General features: G+C 40.8%; 1 protein-coding gene across 2 annotated transcripts in view; it reads right to left on the bottom strand.

The window, feature by feature from the left end:
* Positions 1-16587, bottom strand: part of SPATA20 (spermatogenesis associated 20) — a 2234575-nt gene that overhangs the window by 572638 nt on the left and 1645350 nt on the right. The window lies entirely within an intron of this gene.

The raw sequence follows: 16587 nt of genomic DNA, 5'->3' as shown, positions 1-16587 counted from the left end.
TGATAGGTAAAACTTCCTGGTATTTGGTTTCCTGGCCTGCTGCAGGACAGTGAGCACATCCTCATTGTAAAGTTGTCTGAAAGGGATCAGAATCCTATCTCCCAAAGGGTGAGGAAGAGATTGCCACTGTGGGTGTATTTGGGATCCCTTGTGCTGTGTGAGAAGGCCCACTCTGAGGTTCAACTTGTGGTGAGAGTGCCCTTAGATAGCTGTAAGAGCAGGGGAAACCAATGCTGTCTTGGCCAATACAGAGTCACCAAGATTTTTGGTCTGTCCTGGTGGATCTTCAGCAGGACCTTCTGAACAAGGGGAAAGGGATGGAATGCATAGAGAAACATCCCCTTCCAGGAAACTGAGAAAGCATCTGTTGCCCTAGCCTAAAAATCTGGAAGTCTGGTGCAGAAGGAAGGTAGTTGCCTGTTGATGGAGGAGGCAAACATGTCTATTTGAAGTGTACCCTACCAGTGGACCAGGTCCAGGAAGACATCCCTGTGAAACATCCATTCCTGTGAGTTCATCATGGATCTGTTGAGGGAGTCTGCCTGAGAATTCTGTTGTGAAGGTATGTAAACCACCTGTAAGGTTACTCCCCGGGAGGTCGCCAGTTCCCACACCAGGACAGCTACTCTACAAAGCCAATAAGATTTGGCCCCCCTACTTGCTGAGATACCATAGCACTGTGATATTGTCGGTAAAGATTTTTAGTGGTCCTTGATGGAAAATTTTGTTTTATTTTAACATTTGTTTACCGGGAAGTCTGACTTGGAATGAAGCCAATTTTCAGAGGAGGTCCAGATGCATGTCTTTTTTGCAAGATTGGTTTGCAAGGCTGTCAGGCCAATAACATTGCCCTCATTTCTCAGATATTGATGTGTTTTTTGTGTGGCCCTGGCCACACTCCCCAGAGATGCTCCCCAGCCCAAGTCTGAGGCATCTGTGTACATGATCTGTTTGGGGTGAGGTGGTTGGATGGGAAGACCTGGGTTGAGGTTCACTTGCTTCAGCCACCAATGAATTTCTTGCTTGAGGCAGGGTAGGAGGGGTACCCTGTACCTGAGGGGGTCAGAGTGCTGGGTCTAAACTGACCTGAGGCACCATTGCAATTTCCTCATATGGAGTCTTGCTAATTCTAGCATGGGCACAGTGGATACCATATAGCTCTGGAACCTGAGGTACTGCCTTGCGGTCAGTTCTGTGGTCTGGAGAACTAGAAGTAGGTGTTGTGTCAAGCTTTCCATCTATTGTGGGGGGAAGTAGGCTTTCATGATGTCTGTACAAATCCTGCACCCCCAAGAAGACAATGTCTTGAGTAGGTTCCAGTTGGGATTTTGGGAAAATGATCTGAAATCCCAGGGACTGTAGGAGAGAAATGGCAACTTATAAGTGCTGCAGGAGGGCCTGTTTGCAGTCTGATTTCTCTAGAATTTGATGGCTGGGAAGGCAGGAACACCTGACATTCGACTGGACGGCTGAGAAGTTCTGAGGGCTGGTGCTTTCAGATGTCACTTTTATGGCCCACGTTCTGCTAACCATGTCAGACATCCCAAGCACCATAGAGTAACTGAAATCTTTTGTATATGGGCCAGGCATTCGGGTAGTAAGAGGAGTAAACCCATAGGTACTGAATACTGCAACATGTGAATAGAAGGGCATCTCTCAGATCCAAAGATTCTTAACACCACAAGTTGGGTCAGAGGAAGAGGTCTTGCCATTGGAGTATTAGCTGGATGGTGATCCTGACCCAAGGGGGTAGGAACTGTGAAGACTCACTTCTGAAACTGCTCCATGAAGAATTTCCTAATCATCCTTTCCACATCTGCCTCCATGAGAATTCTGGAAGAATGAGAGGACACCACTGAAGGGAATTTAGAATGCCGCTCAAGGAAGCGGGGAGGGCACCCTGGCCAGAACTCGATCCATGGTAGGTGAATAGGCAATGCGATGCAAAGGCTTTGGATTCAGTGACATCAGATCCAAAGTGCATCTTGTTGGATCTGATGTTGACAGACTAGAAAGAGAGTTGCTTGGATCCGAAGAAGGTTGGATCCCAGAAGGCTTAGGATCCAATTTTTCTCTCCAACTCCAAGGATGCAGATGCCGAAGATTCTACAGAGCTGGACCTTTTTGAAGGGTTCCTAACTTTCAATTTAGGAGGTTGAATTACAGATAAAGAATCTCAAAAGGGGGTTGGCAAAATACCTTTTAATATTAACTTGTTCTTCCTCTCAGAACATAAGGATTAAGGCCATTACATGCTGCAATCCTGACCTAAGTGCTCTGCAACTAAACAGTAGACACAGAGAGAGCGGGTATCAGAGAAAGGCATTTTATGTCCACATCTCTCACACTTCAAGAATACCTCTTCAGACATAGTAGAGAAAGTTCACAACAGCCAACAGCAGCAACAATCAGTAGAAAAAGGTAATAAATATGACAGTTTTTTTTTTTTTTGAAGTAATAGATTAACCATAAGGAAGAGACGGAGTAATTAACAAGCAATAAAGCAGAAGGCAAATGCACCATAGAAAGGACAAGAAATAAGGGGAAGGAGAGGCCTCTCAACAATTGTAGTTTTAGAATACACCAAGTGTATCAGGGTAGTGTAAAAGTTAACAAGGGAATTCTAATAGTCAAGAGATAGAATGAAAATTCTAGCAGAAGAGAACTTATCAAAGCTCAAGACTAGAAAAAATAATATTTTAAAGAGTATTCACTTATCTAACGATTTAGCCATTCAGCTGCAGTCAACTATGTCTAGTCACAAAAGCGACAAACGAGATCTGAAATTAGGCATGGTGCACTGTGGGTAGGAAAGGAACTCAAGACTTTGTTGGTTACCACGAGCTAGAGTAACAGCTGAGTCGGATCCGAATATTGGGTCCAAACCCATACGTTGAGCAATGAATGAAAATTGACATCAGATCAAGCTTTATAATAAAAAAAATAATTTTGACCAAATGAAAGGAGAGTAATTCCTAGAATGTTAAAGCCCTTGTCACTGCAATAAAAAACTACTCGGAGGCTTAATAAAATCCACCAAATCCAAGTATGAGGCTAAAATAGCTACCCAAACCAAAGACTATCAAAAGGCATTTTTTAGTTATGTTCATAATCTCAAAAGCACAATGCAGCAATGTGTTGAGCTAATACCAAATGATGTTACCTACAAGGCTGAAGATATAGTGAACCTACTGGTGATAAATTTTGCTCTAAGCTTACCCCTCTCCCCTCAATGTCTGTCCCTCAAAATATACCTGAAACTGGCAGAACTCTAGCTATCACCAAAGACCAAGTCCTAAAAGTGCTATCAAAATCTAAACATAATGCAATGATGGGTCTCCTGACAATATCCCTGAATGATTCTTAAACAACATAATGATGACTTAGTCACACCTCTAACACTGCTCAGTCTTAGACTCCAAACAGGTTTTGTACCAAGAGAATGGATAACCGCTGCAGTCATTCCCCTGCATAACTGAGGACGTTTTACAGACCCAGGCAATTGCAGACCCATAGATCTGATCAGTCTCATATGCAAAGCCTTGGAAAGACACAGAATTAATCAATCAGAACACAGGGATCCTTCAAACACTGGACCAGTCTCAGTTTGGATTCATCAAGGGCATGTCACGCTTACTCAACCTGGTGGATTTTTTTTTTAAAAGGTCACCAAAACAATAGATGAATGCAAAACAGTACACATTGCATACCTCCACCTGGTCAAAGCTTTTGGCACAATTCTTCCACTTAGGCATAGCAGAAAAGCTAAATAAACTGGGAATAAACCCCCCATGACACCCGCTGGACTGCCAACTGGCTCACAGATAGTATGCAGATAATCAAAAAAGGGGAAGTTACCTCAACAAAGACACCAGTCACCAATGGAGTCCCCCAGGGTTCTGTGCTACACCTCTTCTGTTTGGCAACTACTTTTCCTAAGTAAAAGCCAATACAAAATGGCTCTGGCTGACTACGTTTGCAGTTGACTGCAAGCTAGGAGCAGTCATTGAATCTCCAGATGAATTAGCCATCCTGCAGGAAAGTTTGCCCCAAATAAATAACTAGTAACAAAATCATGACCTGAAACTAAATGTCAAAAATGCATTACTGTATCCTTTGGGAAGTCATTCCCCCCAGGGTACTACCACATTGACAACACTCTCAAAGAGTTGACCCAGCTGTTTGGAATTTGGGAACTTATGTAAACAGTGACGCTATACTCAGTATGCTACAGACTGCTAAGAGATGACCTGTATCTGGCATACAAGGCATCCTCCAACCGGTTACTCATGGATTTACTGCACATCAGCAAGTCAAATGGCATCAGAAATACTCAGTCTAGGGATCAGAACCTCTTCTGCAACATGAACAGAATGGTTTAGAGGGACAGGTATATCTCATAGAGGATACCACTGATGTGGAACAGACTCCCCATTCACACAAAACAAAGTTCACCCCTGTCCATATTCAATCACAACTTAGATCTATGGATGGGAAACAGAAACTTTACCACACGACAGTCCCCAGTACTATTAATGGACAGAGGCAGCTCCTAAATGCTTTATGCCATGTATGGGTCCCCTACAATTATCTTTGGTATGATTCCAATTATTCTCATTAGAGGTAATATATAATTGACCACCGGATGGGTAAGGCCAGTCTATAACCAAATGGAAAAGGTTATTTCACAATCAAAAAGGGAAACTAGCTAGGCTTAAAATAGCCCACAAGGGCAGCTAGCACAGTACTTACCTATGAATGTATATCAACCAGCATCTCATCATATGGGGTACCACCCTGGAAGGAGGTGGAGGAGACATGAATGCTTCTTGAGGAACCTTATCAAAAGACATTGGGAAGTGGGGGTAATCCACTTTTAGCCTACATCATCTGAATGATCTCGCCAAAAATGGAGTCACCATGGAGTGAAATTGGGGAATAAACCTTGCCTTCTTTATCTGTGTATGGCTCGAGAGAGACCCGTGGGAAGTTTGTGTTTCCACTTAAATGATCTCTTGCTATAATCTCCAAGTGAGGACTTACCCAGGCAAGAAATGGCAGAGAAAGACACTGAATCAGATATTCTTCTGTACTTCTTCCTGAACCGCTCAGGTATTCCGTCCTGATGCTGTGAAGTGTTGAGAGGTTCAGATACAGGTTTGAAATAGATTTGGGTGAAAGTCATTAGTATTGTAGGTACAGAACTACAACGAGGGCTGCAGTAAAGCTCAAGATGAGCCTTGAAACCTATGTCAGCACTGAGGTACCTCCAAAGCTTCACCCACACTGGTAATGGTGAAGCACCAGAATCACAACTCATAGTTTTGCAGACATCTGGTACAGACATCAACACTGATGCACCTGGTCTTAGGGGCTCAAAGGCTAAAATTCTGATCCCTGTGCCATGGCCTGGGATGACAGCTGGTGCTTATGGCATCTATGCCAAGTTTCAGTGGCATTAAAAGAAGTACTGACAGGTTTGGAACAAACTGTACCAATGTCAGTGGCAGCAGGGTGCTAGAAGCTTACGAAACAACTAGCATAAGAGCAGAGCCTGATGAGAAGACTAGAAACAACAATAAATGACACTATCCCAGTCTGATCCAGAACAAGTGGTTGGAAAGGTTGAGTTTCACTGGGTCTATATCTCGAGAAACAGACCTATGCTTGGAAAACTAATGCACTCAACTGACAGAAGGGGGCTTAGAGAAGAATCACCTTAGAAGAACCAATTCAGATGAAGAGGAAATACTACTTCCACTGGAAGACTCTAACCTGAGAGGAATAAAAGGTTGGCCACTTTTGAACTGTACAGTTAATAAGGAAATATCTTTCACAGCAGAAGTTTCCCAGTTCTCCCTATGAGAAACTATTGGGGAAGGAAGGGAAAACTCCCTATATATCACATTTTGTAAAGTCTTGCCCTTAGACTTACCCCGGAAGGCATGCTGGGTACAATTTGATCCTGGGAGATGGATGACTATCAATGGTCTTTTTGTAGGAGCAAGCCTTTGAATAACAACTTATTTTTTAATCAAAGTGTATTTACTGAAATGTTTACAAATATCACAGTCCACTTGCAAGTGACTATCAACCAAATACCACACATTGACATGCCTTTCCCAAGTCAGTATTTTATGACTGCAAGTCTCATTTTTTCAACAACTTAGCTTTCCCTACAATGCACAAAAACAAAGCACTAATATAAAAGTCTAAATAGCGAGACATTCAAAGCATCAAACCAGAACCTGACAAGATCACACTACCCATAAAATGTGTAGTCAGAGTAACAAAAAAGGATATTTACCCTTGTCTTATGGGAAGAATGCTAAAAATTAAGACTCACTTACCAATTAAGTCATAATACCAAAAAACCCTTAAGACAGAGTCAAAACATTTGAATCCAAAAAGAAAAAGAAACAACTGCAGAGATATGTTAAAAAGTGCAGTCAAGCCTGGTGCTGTTAAAACCCACTTAACAACGAGTGCCCAACATGATCAGGAGTATGAAGACAGACTGCAGAACATTATACATAAAGGAAGGAAATGAAGCCTAGGAAAATGTTGAGCACAACAAGAACCTTAGTGCTGAGGGCAATGAACCAGACCATGAGACATTTTTCAGAGCTGTCTAGTCACTGGTGGATTAAGTGTACTTAGGGTCCTGGGTGGTTTTCATGACATGTGCCCCCAATCCCATGAAATATTTTTTGGATCATTCATAAATGCACATGTTAATTTGGATTCATATTCATTATAAGCCATTATACAACAACCCCCCATTAATATTCAAAAAACATGCACGCTGATTGGTCAGCGCGCACGTTGTAAATCAGAGTTATAGTAATGGAAAAAGGTCCTGTCGCCGGATCTTGCTTTCTCCATTGCATTTTACAAACTGTTTCGCTATGTTAAATGGGTTTAACGTAGCGAGACAGCTTTAAAAAAAGCAACGGCTCCGTTGTTTTTTTTTAAACCTGTCTCACTATGTTAAACCCATTTAACATAGTGAAACAGTTTGTAAAAAGCAACGGAGATCTTGCTTTCTCCGTTGCTTTTGCCCATAGCTCTGATATACTGTGTAGGCATACGCATGCGCAGTACATCAGAACTGCCGCAGAATACCAGACAGCTGCGGAAGGGCAGCAAGAAGGCATTATACAATGACATTATTTAAGAAAATGAATTACTTTTTTTTCTTAAATAATGTAATTGTATAATAGCAATAACCCACTTCTGGGTGTGGGTAATGCTGGATTTACCCACGGTTGGCTTTGTTTGGCCAACTGTGGGTAAATCCAGCATTACCCACACCCAGGCGTGGGTTATTGCTATACTAATGCCCATAAGTATCAATTACAGTCACTTGACTGTGTACACCTTAATGTTTAACAGTGACAGAAAATGACCACAGTAAAGTATCCTAACTTGCTTTACACAAATGCACACTAGTAGTGCAAAGCTAAACTACTGATTGCTTAAGCTGATCGTGACAGCAAGGTAAGATATCCACAGACAGTCCCTATACTCAGCAATCATAGCCCCATTGCTGACTGTCTACATCTTACATGTCTTACTATGGCAAAAAAATTAATTATGGGGACAAAAATGTATTTTAAGATTGTTTCATACAAACACAAAGTAGTTCAAGTATTCCAAATTATTTCAGATATGGTCTAGTTCTGTTAAAGCCATACAGTTTAAATTGATCAAAATTCAAGAGGGGAAGTTACTTTCATCCATAGACAACTCTCAAACCCACATGAGTAGTTATGGCAACTTTGCTGTTTAGACCTCATCTGATTGTGGTAAAAAATAATGCCTCTCAACTTTTTAGGGCAAGAATCAAGGTAAACCCAAAAAAATAATAAAGAACAAAGAATTATGTATAGATTTTAAATATAGCTGTTATACACTTAGAAAGTTGCAAGAATAAAAGTTTTGGCATTAGCATGCCTTTTCTGAATAATATGAAGTCTGCAACTCAAATGTTTCTCATTCTTTTGAGACAGCAGGCCTCAATGATTTACCAGAAAACCGAACATTTTACACGAACAGACTAAAACACAAGGCAAATTCAAGGGTGTTTGGCAAACTCAGGAACATTTGAGAGGCATGGAATTTCAACTTTGTTTCACATAAACCACAAACAGCCCACAAAGTTGGAACACTTGGAATATTTGTGGGTAGTCTACTGATGAGGTATACGCAGGAAAGTTTCTGTAACAGCATTTCACACAAATGCATATTAGTCCCGTGAAGTCAGACAGTTACCTCAGCAAACAACAAGATGGTACTTTCATCCGCAAACAGCCCCTACACCACCAAGCAGTTACTGCCGCTTTGTTGTGCATAACTCATCTGACTGTGCTTAAGTAAATAATATAGAGCAAGAATCAAGGACAAAGCCAAAAATTATGACAAAGAAGCACACTTAAAATATTGCCCTTATATACTTAAAAGTTGCTACAATAACATTTTACATTGGTGTGCATTGTCTGAAGGACACAGTGTCTGAAACTCAAATATTTGTCTTTATTTAATGACTGTAATCCTCAGTGATTTGTTAGAAAAAACACATTGTATTAAGAACAGATCAAAATGAAATAAAGTCAGGGATATTCCATATGACAAGGTAAAATTGCTTTTATCCACAAGACTTCCACCACTACCGAGTGCCTGCTCACTTCAGTGATGTGCTAGAAAACCACACATTTTATGAAGCAATAGTCAGACATTCTGCAAAGTCAGGAACAGTTTCAACTTGGTTTCACACAAACAACACTCAAAAAGTAAACACTCTAACTTATTTCATACAAATTTGCAGTAGTCCTGTAGAAACAAACTGCAAGAATTTCATTTACGTGTCTAGTGCTATGGCATAGAGAGCTAAAGCCCTAACCAAGCAACCCAGGGTTGATCAGTGTCCCAAGGGACTAAGGGGGAGGGCACTCCCTGTGAGGAGTTGTAGTCCATAGGGGGAGTAATCCTTGGATATAATAGACAAACACTTGCAGAGCAAATAAAGAGGAGATTAGGATGCGTAGGTAGACCAGACATCAGTCAGAGGCACAGGGACAAGCTGGAGGTTGGCTCTGTGTGGGAAGGAGGAAGAATTTTCATTTAAGCAACAAATAAAAACTAACGATAGCATGCCAGATGGATATACTAGTGTAAAGATATGAGAAATGTTACAGAGATTAGATATTTTGGATGCCGTTTTCCTCATCATTAACTGCACAGTGCCATGAAAATTCTGCCAGTATATGATGGCACTAGTAACAGCACTACTAAAAAAAAACAGATTTCATTTGTCAGTGCCGAATATTCATGTTAACTGTGTAAATGAAAATTACTATTTAACTGCGTTTTAATTAAACACATTTAAATATAAATTTAATTATTTAAATGTTTCTATATTATTAATCAGACTAGCTTAATGTTTCTGATTAAACTCTGTAACTTTTAATTCCTCTGATATGTATTTTGAAAATACAATTTTCAACCCGTTTCTTTAATTTGTACTCTGTAATCTTGCAAATATTGTTTTCTCTCTCTCTTTCTGTCTCCCTGAGCCTCTGCTAAAAAGGGACTTGTGTCCCAATTGGACATTTACAGTTTAAAAAAAACACACACACAAATAAAATAAACTGAATAAGAATGGTGCACCCATCATAACTGTACCTTTATGGAGATGTAAAATCTGCAAGCTACTTTTGGAAATGGACTGCATATATACCTGGACACATTTTGCTTTGAAATTAAGGTGTAAAGGTGGTGATTGCAAAAAGTACTACTTAACTATGGAACAGATACAAGTAGAATCTCCATGGACAGGCAAGGTAAGACAGCTAACATTTGAACCTTAACTGAAGCAGATGCCATAACCTCCCTTGTCAAGCGAGCCTGTTAAGTAGAGTTGGACATCTTAAAATGTCTCTTTTTCCCATCACTGGTAATCTTTTTCCTTGCCTGTCTTCTCTTTCCTTATTTTTTTTACATAATGTCAATCAAGTCAACAGCCTTTAAAAATGTACCTCCTATGGACATAAAATACCAAAACTCCGATGCCTACTAGGAGTGTGTATACTGTTTGGGTTCTCAACATTTGGAGATGGATTACGACATGTGTAGGTTTCAACCACCATGCTCTGGCTGCATGCCGCAGTAAGATGATTTTGAAGAGTCTTTTGTCTTGTGCGTCTTCAGGCACTTCTATCTCTGCTTCTGTGTCTGCTGGAGCTCCCCCTTCCAAGAAGCCTCCTAATAAGGCTAAAGGGGATTCACCAAGCAAGAATAAAGGAAGGAAGGAAGGAAATGATCTCCTGATTATTCTTCAGCTATTCCAGGTTCTAAGTCTGCTGAAAAAATTTCAAAACCATTGGATTCATCAGGTATATTAGATCTGACAACATTTAAGACAAAGTCTCTGGGCTCACCTCTCTTCCTCGTTTACACTGAAGCCAATACTGTCTCAAATCCACTTTCCCTTCCTCCAAGAGACTCTGAAAAGTTGTTCCAGGCCACCTTCCACCTCACTGTCTCTCAGGTTGTCCAGGAGCCTCATCAACGCTTATGTGGGGACATTATGATAAGGAAACTTCTCTATGTACAGATTCAGTTAGGACCTATACTGGCTCTGCATCCCACCAGATCTGTGAGCGTACCATCAGCCTCAACCCAGTTACTGACTCCTACTTGATCCAACCCTTGATTTTGGAACCATCAGACTTGATAATCCCGAGCCTGTCTATGTCAGATCCAAAGGCTTGGCCTTTTTCAACTTAAACTAAGTCTCTGATCCAGTCAGCTCCTACCTTGTCAGAACTGAAGGGATCTCAAGAGCTGAAGCATTGGTACCATATTTAGGTTCCACTCCAATTCACTCAGAGCAATCTCTTCCTCTTGGATCCTCAGCACTGGACAACTCGGCTCTGACATCTGCCTCGAGAAGGAGTCATAGTGATGGTCTGAACCATCCCGGGCAGCTGTCTTCGGCACCTGTCAGGGTGAGTATTGCCTCTCCTGTGTCTTTGGCCTTCTAAGTAGTACAGACAGTGTTTTCTCCACCTCTGCGAATAAGACATGCTTGCCCCACCCACAGGTCCAACCCTTCCACAACAGCCTGCTATGGTCTCGAAGCCTATGCATCATGTTGCATCAGGGTAGCAGGCAGTACAACTCTTGAGACAGTCCTCATTCAGGACTCACCTCATGCTTCCAAGTCCTCTCTGGAACACCCTACTGACAGCCCTCTCAGAAGCATACATGCAAGAGGAGGGTACTTCGAGTCACTGTAGGAATCCCTCACAGAAGACACTGTCTTCGATTAAAGGGAAGTTCCCCATATTACCCTTTGAGGATGCCTCGCTTGGTAAAATACTCAAGCTTTTGACACAGAAAGGTGGTTGGCCTTCTGACCCCCATCCCAAGAGAAGTCAGTGTTTCTTGAGGTTTTTGGAGCCGGCTCAGATACATTCTGGGTAGTACCCCCCTCCCCCTGGCGGATGAGATGGTGGACCTCATCTCCCACCAAGCATGGAAGGACCTGGATGTAACGCAGCCAATTCCCAAATGATTGGATAAATATTTAGTTGCACCAAATGACTGGGCCCACTAGAGCAGGGGTCCTCCAGTAGATGTCATGGGGGTAGCAGCAGCCACCAATAAAGAATTTAAGGAATAAAGTTTTACTGTCTATCCCCCAAGCAAAGATTTGAGGGCTTTGGACAGGTTTGGAAATGAGTGTATACATCAGGAACCTTTGCTCTTACATCACTGAATTATCTGGCACATATCACAATATTTCAGAGGGGCTTGATCAAAGAGTTTTCCAGTGCCCTCTCTGGGTCCATGTCAGCGGAGGACATGAAGACTCTTTCTAAGCAATTGGCCATTCTACACTCCCTAATAAATGCTTCTATAAGGCTCATCTCTCATACCTCTGAAGATACTTCAGGAGAGGCAGGTTCAGAAATAACTGAGACAGCACACCTGGATGTGCCTCTGTGACTTTTCGAAGGTTTTCTAGTCATCTTTCAGCAATGCTCTCTTTGATGGATCTACTTCATTTGATCCTAATGTTAAAGTAACTATCTAGGAGTGAACAAGATAGGAGGACCTTTTCTGCCCTAGGGATCTGTTCTTCTACACCTAAAAGAACCTTTTCCTAGAAACAGACAGGTGACAGGAAAATGGTGTTCTGGAATTTGCAAGGCTCCTATAGGGACAGATCCCCCCATGGCAGAAGGGGAAACTCTAATAATAGACAATGATCTTGTGGCAGAGTCCTGCAAAATTACGGTTTCAGAGTTCCACTTTCTGAGAAACCCTATCAGCATTTCCTGAAGGGTTGAACGACTGCTTTATTCTGGAGCCAGTCAGGGGGCTCTTAACCCTGCATCCACAAACCTTGCCCAGAGACAAATAGATCCTTTTTCCACACCCATTTCAACTATTCTGGATTTTCCTTCTTCCATTTTTAACAACAATGTTAGTTATTCAACTGTAAAAATTCAACTTGCAGCTATCTCAAATTTTCATACAGGACATAAGTCCTCTTTGGTGTCATCTAGATTGTATAAAGCTTTTCTTTCTTAAAGGTACTGTCTTACTCTGACCACCTAAAGACCCTACTCCACCATGGGATCTAAATATTCTCCTACAAGCCTTGACTTAACCTCCTTTTGAACCAGTGGCCAAGGTAGGTTTAAAATTTTTATCTTGGAAACCTATTTTTCTGGTTGCAATCACTTCAACCAGATGAGTATCAGAACTCCAGGCCCTCTCACCTAAGCCTCAATATCTATAATTTTTTCATAAGGACAGGGTCTGTCTACATATAAATCCCTTCCTTTGTACCCAAGGTAGCTTCAGAAACAGTTATGAATCAATCGAATAACCTTTCTGTTTTCTATCAAAATATTTCCAATAAAGGACAGTAGATGCAACTCTAATTCTACATCCACAGAACAAAAGATTTCAGAAAATTAGAAAGACATGCTGTAGGTGGATTGGACACTCTAAATTGGCCCTAAGCGTGAGTGTTTGCCTTCTCTGGAAGGTTGGGCAGTGGGCTGGAAACTCGACACCGTAAAAACTCCACTGCCAATCATGAGCGGACAGGTGATCCGCTGTGGCAACCCCTAACCAGGGAAAAGCCGAAAGAAGAAGAAGACGACCAACTATTTATTTCCTTTTCCAAAGGCAAACTGGAAAATCTGTCTAAAATGTGACTTTAGCCAAGTGGCTTTCTGATCATATTTCTTTTGTATACAACAAGAATGGACTTACACTTGACCAGACATCCTAAGGCTCACTTCACCAGATCTATGGCCACATCCTCTGCCTTTTGGTCTAGAGCTTCTATGGATGATTTGTGGAGCTGTCACATGGTATAACTCACATACCATTACTGTTCACTACAAATTGGACATCTTACCTAGGAACACAGTAATGTTTGGCTCTGCTGTGCTCCAGAACATCCTTCCTTGAGGACCACGCTGGTTTTTCTCTAGTTGGGGACTCTGCCCCATCAGTTGAGGAATGGATGAAAGAGAGCATCAGATATACATGTTATGTACTCACAATAAATATGTGTCTGTGTTGTTTGTTTTTGTCCTTCTTCAACCTCCCTCCATCCCCCTTCCTATCTCACAAATTTTTCCTAATTTCCAGGACTCCTAGTTCAGCCTGTGGAGTAAACATTTTGCTTGACTGACTTTTCTCTTTGTTTCTCCCATCTATATAGTTATTCCCTAGGATATTATTTATATTTATTATTATTATTTCTACATCATAGCTGTTTGTACACACATTGTACAGTGAAGAAGGGCAAACTCTATCTGAAGTAATGCTACTGGTGAGGAGGATTATGGGTAAGGGGATGAGTTCAAGCTATGGATCCGAGTCTTTAGAAGTGGCCAAAGTCAGATCTGAAATCGGATCCAAAACCTATCAGTTGAGGAAGGATGAAAACAGAGAACACAGACAGCTATGGAAAGTACATAACTTATCTTTTGTCAACTTTAATATCCTCAGGTTATGATGCATGACTGACCCCTTGTTTTGGGTGAAAAGGTTCATAAGCTGCCGCAACAGCATAGTCTCTGTCCTTACCACTCATAACAGGAGGGCAAACCAGTGCAGCTTTGGTCAATCCCTGAGGAAAATATGAGTCTACTAGTGCTACCAATACTAGCCTTAAATGTAATCAAGGTAGTACTTTGTATTGCCTACAATAGTAACCTATGAGGCTGAGAATATGTTGAGTTTATAGTCTAGCCAGTGACTCGTTTAATCTTTGGTGTACATTTAGGTCCTTAGTGTAGGTATCTGAACAGCCACTGCTTTTGTGAAGAAATAGGGGCTCATATATGGCTTGATCTTTTGTGGCCTGAAAACTGAGACACATGTCCCCTTGTGGCAACAAGCAAGCTACTGGGACTGAGGAGAGTTGTGCTAAAGTATTGGGATGGCTGAAGGATTTAAGACTTTTAATTTTATTGTTTATAAATCTTTAGTGGCTTTCCAGTTGATTGGTATGCCTGGATTTGAATATAATAAAAGGGGTACCATATACAATGACAGTTTTGATAAGGGGAAACATACACTGGTATGATAACTTCCTTGGATACTGAAGATATTCCCCTGGAATATAATTGGGTTTGATACAAGGATTTCAAGACAATGGTAGATGCATAATAATCAAACACTTCCACCTCCTCTTCTACCAATCCCAGTCTTCCTCACTACTGATTGCTTCAGTTCCTATGGTATGTGCACGTACTTCCATATCCCTCCTGTGATCTTTTTGTAAGACCTTTCAATTCTTGTCTCTTTTGCCCTCTGCCTCTCCCTGCCCACATTTCTCCTGTTCATTCTTCAATGTTGGATGTTAGTCATATATCATTGCAGTAATAATTATTATATGGAGTTCTAAAACAGAAGACCCAATGTCCAACCTAAATCCCAGAGCTTAGCACCCTTCCCCCTCCAGACTGGGCAGACACCCACCCTTAGGGACACCACTACATTCCCTGTATAAAGCTGGTGACTGCTCAAGCCATATTAAAACATTTCTGTCAAACTTGTCATACATGAAAAAAATTCAACAAGTGTTGATAGCCCGGAGCCATTCTGCCTGCTCTAGATTTCAATCCAGGTAGGTACCCCACTGAGGTAATCTCCTTGCTACCTTTAGTGTTCTTACAGGTAGCAATGAAGTACTGTACTGTTTAGGGGATCAAATGACTACTCTTAAGAAAGAAGGTAGGTGTTTTTATGGTAGGCAAATCCCATGCAAACATTTCCACAGTTCTTGTGTTTCTTGCCTACAAAAAGAACAAGGCATTAGACACTGCAATGTTAATAAAGGTTTTGCTACTAAAACAATTACGAGGAGGACAGACACACACACAAACACACAAAAACACCCCAAATCAAAGGTGCAAAAGGTTTCACAAACAATCCATTCATTAAAAACTGCAAAAAAGACCAATTCAAGCTACAATCCTCATTGTGTAATACCTTAAACATCTTGTAATGGAGACCCATGAGATACATGCCCTTAAGGACATACCAATTTTTCAGCTATATGGCTTCTGGATGCCCATGACTTCCAACCTTTTAAGTCTGTATGGGTACTTTCAAACCAATAAAAACAAATTTCACTAGCTGAAGACATGTCATGTTTCGGCCTTTTTCTGATTTCGTCAGTAGAGTGTAAGTGAATTCTTTGGAAATATTTTAGAAACACAAACATAAAAAACAAACCTGATGTCCATAACCATTAGGATGCCTCCAAATTATCAAAGACTACCAGTGACAAGACAATGTTTTCAAAACAGTATGTACCCTCATACAAGTTAGTCATCAATAAAACAGCATCTATATAAAGATATACAGAACAAGAAAAGCCAGACTGATCCACAAAAACATACTGCATATTAGAGTGAAGCAGAGATTTATGCTGCCATCTGTTTGATGAAATGGGTGCATGATAGTAAGAAATTATTTCCAATGAAAATTTTTTATATGTCTAAACAATGATACCGATTACTGCTTTACTATTTGTGGAATTAGGGCATTTAATAGTGTAATCCACAGTATGCTCAATTACTGCTGTACTATTTGTGGAAGTTGGGCATTTGATATTGTAACCCACAGTATACTCATCAACAAGCTGAAAAAAATTGACATTGGCTCAAGTTCTATCATGTGGTTCCAAATTATGTAGGAAATAGAACATTTTCAAGTCTACTCCAACAACCAGTTTTCCCCTCATAGCACTCAATGGAGTCCCATACTGTTTTCACTTTTCATTAATGACCTCACTGAAGACCTCTTAGCATTAAATATCAATATGTATGCAACTTTATACTTCTACAAACCAATAAACACCCCATCCAATCTTCAAATCCAGCTCTGCTCTGATCAATGTTCTTGGGTTAAATTCAAAGATCTTCTGACTAATCTTAAAAATATATGCTATTCTTTTTGTCTTGTCCCATTAAATACCTCAAATGATGCACATTACCATCACATATAACCAAAACATTATTATTTCACAGGTTTCTGAGTACAAAT

This window comes from Protopterus annectens, chromosome 11.part0 (genome assembly GCF_019279795.1).
Source record: "Protopterus annectens isolate FY-2018-M chromosome 11.part0, PAN1.0, whole genome shotgun sequence".
Classification (NCBI taxonomy): Eukaryota; Metazoa; Chordata; order Ceratodontiformes; family Protopteridae; genus Protopterus; species Protopterus annectens.
Note: the sequence above shows the minus strand (reverse complement) of the source record. Positions and strands in the feature narration are given on the sequence as shown.